Below are 7625 nucleotides of genomic sequence, written 5' to 3' on the forward strand. Positions count from 1 at the left end.
GACCACAGAACTAAGGTTTGACTTCATTTACTCACCCACCCACTCACTCTCATTTATTTAGTAAAAGTTATCCAGGCAGCCTCTCCGTGCCCGCTGGAGGCTTACAGCCTTACAGAAAGGTCGTAAGCCACGGCACTGCGTTACAGAGCACTTACAGTCTTGTGGGAACAAAGCAGCTAGTAAAGAGATGATCCTATGCAGGGTGGAGGGTGAAGTCATTGAGTTATATACAAAGTGGTCTTCAGGAAGGGAGGTGAAGTTCTATGTCCAAAGGGCACTTATAAAGGCTTCACAAAAGAGGTGATGTTTACTGATGTGTTCAAGTAGTGATTTCTGAAATCCTAGACCTCAGTACTTATTTAAAAGGAAAAACTAGCCTTGAAGCTCTAGTGCTAGTGAGCCTTAAGTTTAGTGCCTCACATGGCATTTCATTAACCCCTGGCAATCACACCTACGGAAACAACTGTCCCTGTTTTGGTGTCATCAAAAATCCATTGATCAATCTATCAGTTTATCGATTAAGCTAATACCAACAGGAAGTGTATTTTCAATGTATATCAACATTTCTGCAAGTACATGACAGTCATCTAATCAATGACTTTTTAAGGAAACTGAGGCACAGAGAGGCTAGCAATTTAGGTGACTGCAGATTAGGCATTCTTCAGGAGGATGTGGATAGGCTGGGCTTCAAAACAGACAGGAGATATTTATTGCCAGAAGATAATTTGTCTATCTTTCTTAATTCATAAATAGCTTGGTGACTTAAAAAACAAACAGTTCTGGCTGTTGAGATTAAAGAACATTTAGTACAAAAATGAAATCTAGAATCATATTTGTATACTGCTTAGTGTTCCGATTTTGAGACTAACCTTCTTGTCAAAATTGAACATGGATTTAACAGCCTAACGTCTGTATCAGTGGAAATGGAAGAAACGCTTTCTTAACAACTGCCCGACCGTCATCTGGGAACGCTCCTCCTTTGCGCCATCATCAATAAAGAATCCACAGACTCTCAACTGCTCTTTTGCCTTTGACTAAGTTTAGATCACACACCCATCAGAATCTTCGATTTGCTTTTTCTACATCTTAGACTGATGGGGAGGAGTGATTCAAGCAATACAAGGAACAGGCAACGTAATTGGACATGAGAAATAAATAAGGGTAGTATAATATTGGAAAGAGAAACTAGGATGTCATCATTTCAGGGGACACAATATCATACCTTATTAGATGAACAATAAATATGTCCAAAGAGGCCAGACACGGTGGCTCATGCCTGTAATCCCAGCACTTTGAGAGGCCAAGGTGGGAAGATTGCTTGAGGCCGGGAGTTCGAGGCCAGCCTGACAAACAATGGCAAAATTCCATCTCTACAAAGAAAAAAAAAAGTTGGGTACAGTGGTGTTCACCTGTAGTCCCAGCTACTCAGGAGGCTGAGGCAGGAGAATTGCTTGAGCCTGGGAGGCAGAGGTTGCAGTGAGCTGAGATCATACCACTGTACTCCAGCCTGGGTGATGGGAGTGAAACCCTGTCTCAAAGAAAACTATATATATCTCTCTCTCTCCAAAGAAGCATTCTGAATACAGTGCAGTGAATACACTTGAAGGAAATTATTAAAGATAGCCACCTTTGCAAATTCAATAAAAGTATTTTATTACAAAGGAATAAATACTTGAGATGTGACTGGCATCTTATTTTTTATTATGAAATATTTTACACATGATTGAATATATACATATAATATATATAAAGAAGTTTCAAAGCAAAATAATGAAAGGAGCACTCAGCACCCAGTTTATCTATAGACTCCATAGAAAGAAAACAATATATAAAATGTTATTGAATGGTATAAATAAAGATTTAAATAAATAAAAATAGTATGCTTCATATGGGAAAGCTACATGCTATTGAAGGTGCCCCATTTTCCATGATGTACTTATTTCACATTGCACGCCTGTATCAAAACATCTTATGTATCCCATAAATTTATACATGTATGTACCCACGAAAATAAAATTAAAGTTATTGGAAAATGATTTTACTTATGACGTATTTATTAGATTGAATATAGTCACAATTAAAAGCCAAGAGATTTCTTATTGGAAATATATAACATTATTCCAAAATTTGTTTTAAAAGACAGAGGGAAGAAACATTTACAATGAAATTATTAAAATTTTATATTTAAAATACATTTACAAACATTGAAAACAAATAAATATAAATCAATGGAACAGAATAAAATATCTACACATAAACCCAGCTAAATATAAGAATATAATATTCAATATTTTAGAATAAGAAGGCAATGAAGGATTATTTGAGAAGTATTGCTGGGACACCTAGAAAGGTATGGGTGATCACTCCATGTATACAACACACCAAGTGCTTCCTGGTGCTGCTTGTACAGCATTTTTTAAAGTGCAGATGCACGTCCCTTCAGCAGCTGGCCATTTTGAAAGAGAGACAGGCAGTGAACAGGCAGCCATAGTGGAGGATGACAGGTGCCCAAGGTGAATTACACATGGTGTGCTCTGGGAACAACAGGATAACTCATCCCAGACTTGGGGGATTCCAGACTTCTCAGAGGAAGTGAAAGCTAGGCTGGACCTGAAGGGTGCTACGAAGGGTGCTATCTAATGGAAGGAGCTGTTTCGGTGAAGTGGAGCCTGAGGCCAGAATGGCTCTGTGCATTTAGGGGTGAAGAGAGGAGAGGCGGCTGACAGCTCTTTCAAGAATCTTTTTATGAATGGACAGAGAGGTAGGGCAGGAATAGCGGTAGGTGCAGAGTGAAGGGGGGAAAATTATTCACGAAGCAGGAGAGACTGGAGCATGCTGACACTGTAGTGGGGAAAAGAGTGGGAATTTGAAGATACAGGGGAGAGGGAGAGCTTGAGTTTGAGAGAGCTTAAATGATCAAGCAAGATCCCTGTGGAGGAAGAGAGGAAGACAGGCCAGGGACAGAAGGAAGAGGACAAGGACGGGGCTCTACCATCATGACCAGAGGAGGATGGTCCTGGGAAATGAAGCAATGTGCATGGTTCTCACTGAGGCAAAGTTCACATACATAAAATTAACCCTTTAAAATGAACTACTCAATGGCATTTAGTACATTCACAATGCCATACAGCCATCACCTTTATTCAGCTTCAAAACATTTTCATCATTCCCGCAAAATAAACCTTGTACTAATGAAGCAGTTGCTTCCCATTCTTCCCTCCTCCTCTGTTCCTGGAACAACCCATCTGCATCCTATCTCTATGGGTTTGCTTGTTCTGAGCATTTCATATAAACGGAATCATGCAATCTGTGACCTTTTGTGTCTGGTTCTTCTTTCACTTAGCACAATTTTGTTCAAGGTCATTCATGTTATAACAAGTTTCACTCCTTCATTCCTTCTTACGGTTGCTACAGACTGAACTATGTCTTCTCAAAACTCATATTTGAGTCCTAACTCCCAATATCTCAGAATATGACTGAATTTGGAGATAGGGTCTCTAAAGAGGTAATTAAGGTTAAATGAGGTCATATGGGTGGTCCCTAATTCAACATGACTGGTGTCCTTATAAGAAGAGGAGACTAGGACACAGATACACACAGAGGGAAGACCATGTGAAGGCGCAGGGCGAGGATGGCCACCTGCATGCCAAGGAAAGAGGTCTCAGAAGAAATCAAACCTGAAAACACCTTGATCTTTGACTTCCAACCTCCAGAATCATGAGCAAATAAATTTCTGTGGATTAAGCCACTTAGTATGGGGTATTTTATTTTGGCAGCCCTACAAAAGTAACATAATGGTTGAATAATATTCTGTTGTATGGATATACTACAATTTGTTTATCTACGTATCCACTGTTGGATCTTTGGGCTGTTTCCATCTTTTGTGTTGTTTTTTGAGAAGTGGTCAGTTCTTTCTGATGATTTCTAAATCTCTATAAAGTCCTAGTCAAGGTTATCTTCTCTGAGTGGTGGTGAAGGAGACAGACAAGAAAGCTATGATCCAGAAACCAAAGTAGGCTGAATTTGATCTCAGTGGAGCAAGTGTAGACATCAGAGTGAAGAACTGGTTCTGAAGCGTCTTCACAGATTAAAGAAGACATCCTCAAGTTGAATGATGAAGAATCACTAAAAAAGGAAGACATCCACTGACTCCTTACTCTCAGGCACTAGGTAGGGCGGTGTTGGGTGGGGAGAGACAGAGAGTGTTCGTGAGAGAGTTTCAGGCCAGTTTCTGTGAGAGGGAGAGAAAGAGAGAGAGACGGGGGAGGGAGAGAGAGAGAGAGAGAGAGAGAGAGAGAGAGAGAGAGAGAGAGAGAGAAAGCTCTCGAGAGAGTTTCAGGCCAGGTCCTGAGAGAGAGAGACAGAGAGAAAGCAAGCTCCTGAGAGAGTTTCAGGCCAGGTCCTGTGTGTGTGTGAGAGAGAGAGAACGAGAGAGAGAGAGAGAGAAAGCTTCTGAGAGAGTTTCAGGCCAGGTCCCTAGAGAGAGAGAGAGAGAGAGAGAGAGAGAGAGAGAGAGAGAGAGAAAGCTTCTGAGTTTCAGGCCAGGTCCTGTGTGTGTGTGTGTGTGAGAGAGAGAGAGAGACAGAGAGACAGAGACAGAGACAGAGACAGAGAAAGCTTCTGACAGAGTTTCAGGCCAGGTCCTGAAAGAGAGAGAGAGAGAGAGAGAGAGAAAGCTCCTGAGTTTCAGGCCAGGTCCTGTGTGTGTGTGTGTGTGTGTGTGTGTGTGTGTGTGTGAGAGAGAGAGAGAGAGAGAGAGAGAGAGAGAAAGCTCCTGAGAGAGTTTCAGGCCAGGTCCTGTCCTTTAGGGAGAACCAGGTGGCAGCAGGGCTGTAGGCAGAGGGGTAGAGGGTGTGTTTAATGAAGGGGAGGGAGTACATAGGAATTTAACTGCAGAACAAATTGCATGTTCTAGAGCAGGGGTCCCCGACCCCCAGGTTGCACAGCAGGAGGTGAGTGGCAGGCAAGTATTATTGCCTGAGCTCCGCCTCCTGTCAGATCAATGGTGGCATTAGATTCTCATAGGAGTGCAAACCCTATTGTGAACTGCACATGCAAGGGATCTAGGTGTCGCACTCCTTGTGAGAATCAAACTAATGCCTGATGATCTGAGGTGGAAGAGTTTCATCCCAAAACCATCCCCACTCTGCCCCCAACCCTGTTCATGGAAAAATTGCCTTCCACAAAACTGATCCCTGGTGCCAAGAAGTCGAGGACTGCTGTTCTAGAGGACACAGAGGGAAGATTTGAAAAGGAGGAAAGTAAAGGGAGTAAGGTCAGAAAACAGGATGCATTTAACAGCAGATTTGGGGGAGTATATATGACCAGAGAGACTTATGTTTGGGTACTTATCAAATAAAATATAAAGAACTTATTCAAATTTTTAAGAGTAACATGAAATTCTTAATGTCAAAGGGTAAAGACTATAGTCTATTCACAAAAATCCAAATAAAATCTGTAGTTTAGATAATAGTAATATACCCATTGTTTTTTGAGACAGAGTCTCACTTTGTTGCCCCAGCTGGAGTGCAGTGGCACAATTTCAACAGCCTCAACCACCCAGGTTCAAGCAATCCTCCCACCTCAGCCTCCAAGTAGCTGGGACTACAGGTGCACACCACCATGCCTGACTAATTTTTTGGTAGGGGGAGGCGGGTAGAGACGAGGTTTGCTGTGTTTCCCAGGCTGGTCTCGAACTCTTGAGCTCAAGTGATGCACCCACCTTGGCCTCCTAAAGTGCTGAGATTACAGCCGTTTGCCACCACACCCAGGCATATTATATCAATAGTAATTTCTTAGTTTTGGCAAATGTACCATGATTGTGTAAGATGTTAATAGTAGGTAATGCTGGATAAAGGGTATTTAAGAATTGTGTATGCCATCTTTGTAACTCTTCTGTAAATCTAAAATTATTCCAAAACTAAAAGTTTAAAATAATTTTTAAAAAGTCAATCACCAAAAAGTAAGTACATTTAGGATGTAGATACATGCAAGACATGTGTAACATAACTGAAAATCAGATTTTGGAGTCAGACGTACCTGGTTTCTCATCCTGGATGCCCCAATTGCTAACTGCAATGTTGGGCAAATTTCCTTATTCCTTCAAGCTCTGTGTTCCAATCTCTAAAATAGGAATCCTAATTATATATACTCCAAGGGGTTCCTGGGAAGAGTAAATGAGAAAATACTGGCAAAGTGCCTTATCATAATGCCTGATTGCCTGATACATAGTAAGAGCTCAATAAAATTAGCTTTTATTATTCTTGCAGGTGATCAAAGAAATGCAGAGTCAAACAGTGTTGGCAAATGATTTCACACCTACTGAATCGGCAACAACTGTGATCCCCAGTGCCTGAGAGAGTGTGCTGAAACTGGTACAGTCATAAATTGTAAACCAGTACAGCTATTTGGAAAAACAATGTACCAATATAGACACAGCAAGAGACTGCAGAGATGGTCACAACCTTTCACCCAGACCTCCTCTTAATGATTTGCAGGGTTCCAGGCAAGTGTATAAATGGAGCCTCACATACCATATGGATAAGTAGTTTAAAGTTAGAAATCAGGTTACAAACTGTTAAATGAAAATATGTTCTAGCCTCCTGCCTTGGCAAATATACTGTCACCACCACCTGGAAGGGCTCAAGTTAAAAATTCTCAGATGCCTCTGTGTCCTGTGTTGGAACAAGATGGCATGGGGAGAGACAGTTGCCAGCCCCCAGACCCACTGTCTTTCCAGTTCCTAAGTCTGTCCAACATTGAGGGGGCCTCATGTGAATGTGTGTGGACAGCCTAGCCCATGTGTCCAAACTCCATTCACTACCCCACTGCCTGTGGCCACTCCTCAGATCCGGGTGTATCTACTGGTGGTGTGATTGGATCTCAGGAGGAGACACTCAGGGACCAGGGCTGGGTAGGCCCTGGAGATGAACATGGGGCCAGTGGGCAGAGACTGCCGGGAGTCCTAGGCACCCGGAGAATGTTCTAAAAGGGAGGATGTGGATTTGCAGTGGGCATGTTCCTTTGGCCTGCGGACTCCTCACCAGGTGGGAGGGACACGGCTCAAGGAGGGTCAGGGGGACAGCCCCTGCCTAATCTCACTGCAGTACTCCTTAGAGCCCATCCAAAGGAAAGAAATAGTTCAGCAGAATAAAAAGGTTATGGGCACAAAGATAGTATCACTGCATTGCATTTGACACTAAAAAACCCCAACCTAATGTTCAACAGTAGGGAAACGTTAAGACAACAATGGTAAAGCTCTTCAGAGCAGTAGTATGCTACCATCAACACTGGTACATGTGACAACCATGTCATAACGTGGGATAATGTCTATGTGTAGGTATAATAGTAAATGAACACTGGCAACTGTGCAAACATCTGTGCGCCCTAGGTGAGATGCGGAAGTCAACCTGCAGACATAAGAACAGCTGCCTCAAAGGGGGTTGAACTCTTTTTTTTTTTTTGATAGGAAAACTTTTTTTTTTCTCTTTATTTTTTTTTATTATACTTTAAGTTCTAGGGTACATGTGCATAACGTGCAGGTTTGTTACATATGTATACTTGTGCCATGTTGGTGTGCTGCACCCATCAACTCGTCAGCACCCATCAATTCATCATTTATATCA

Source organism: Rhinopithecus bieti, unplaced genomic scaffold (genome assembly GCF_001698545.2).
Source record: "Rhinopithecus bieti isolate Rb0 unplaced genomic scaffold, ASM169854v2 scaffold_15087, whole genome shotgun sequence".
Lineage (NCBI taxonomy): Eukaryota > Metazoa > Chordata > Mammalia > Primates > Cercopithecidae > Rhinopithecus > Rhinopithecus bieti.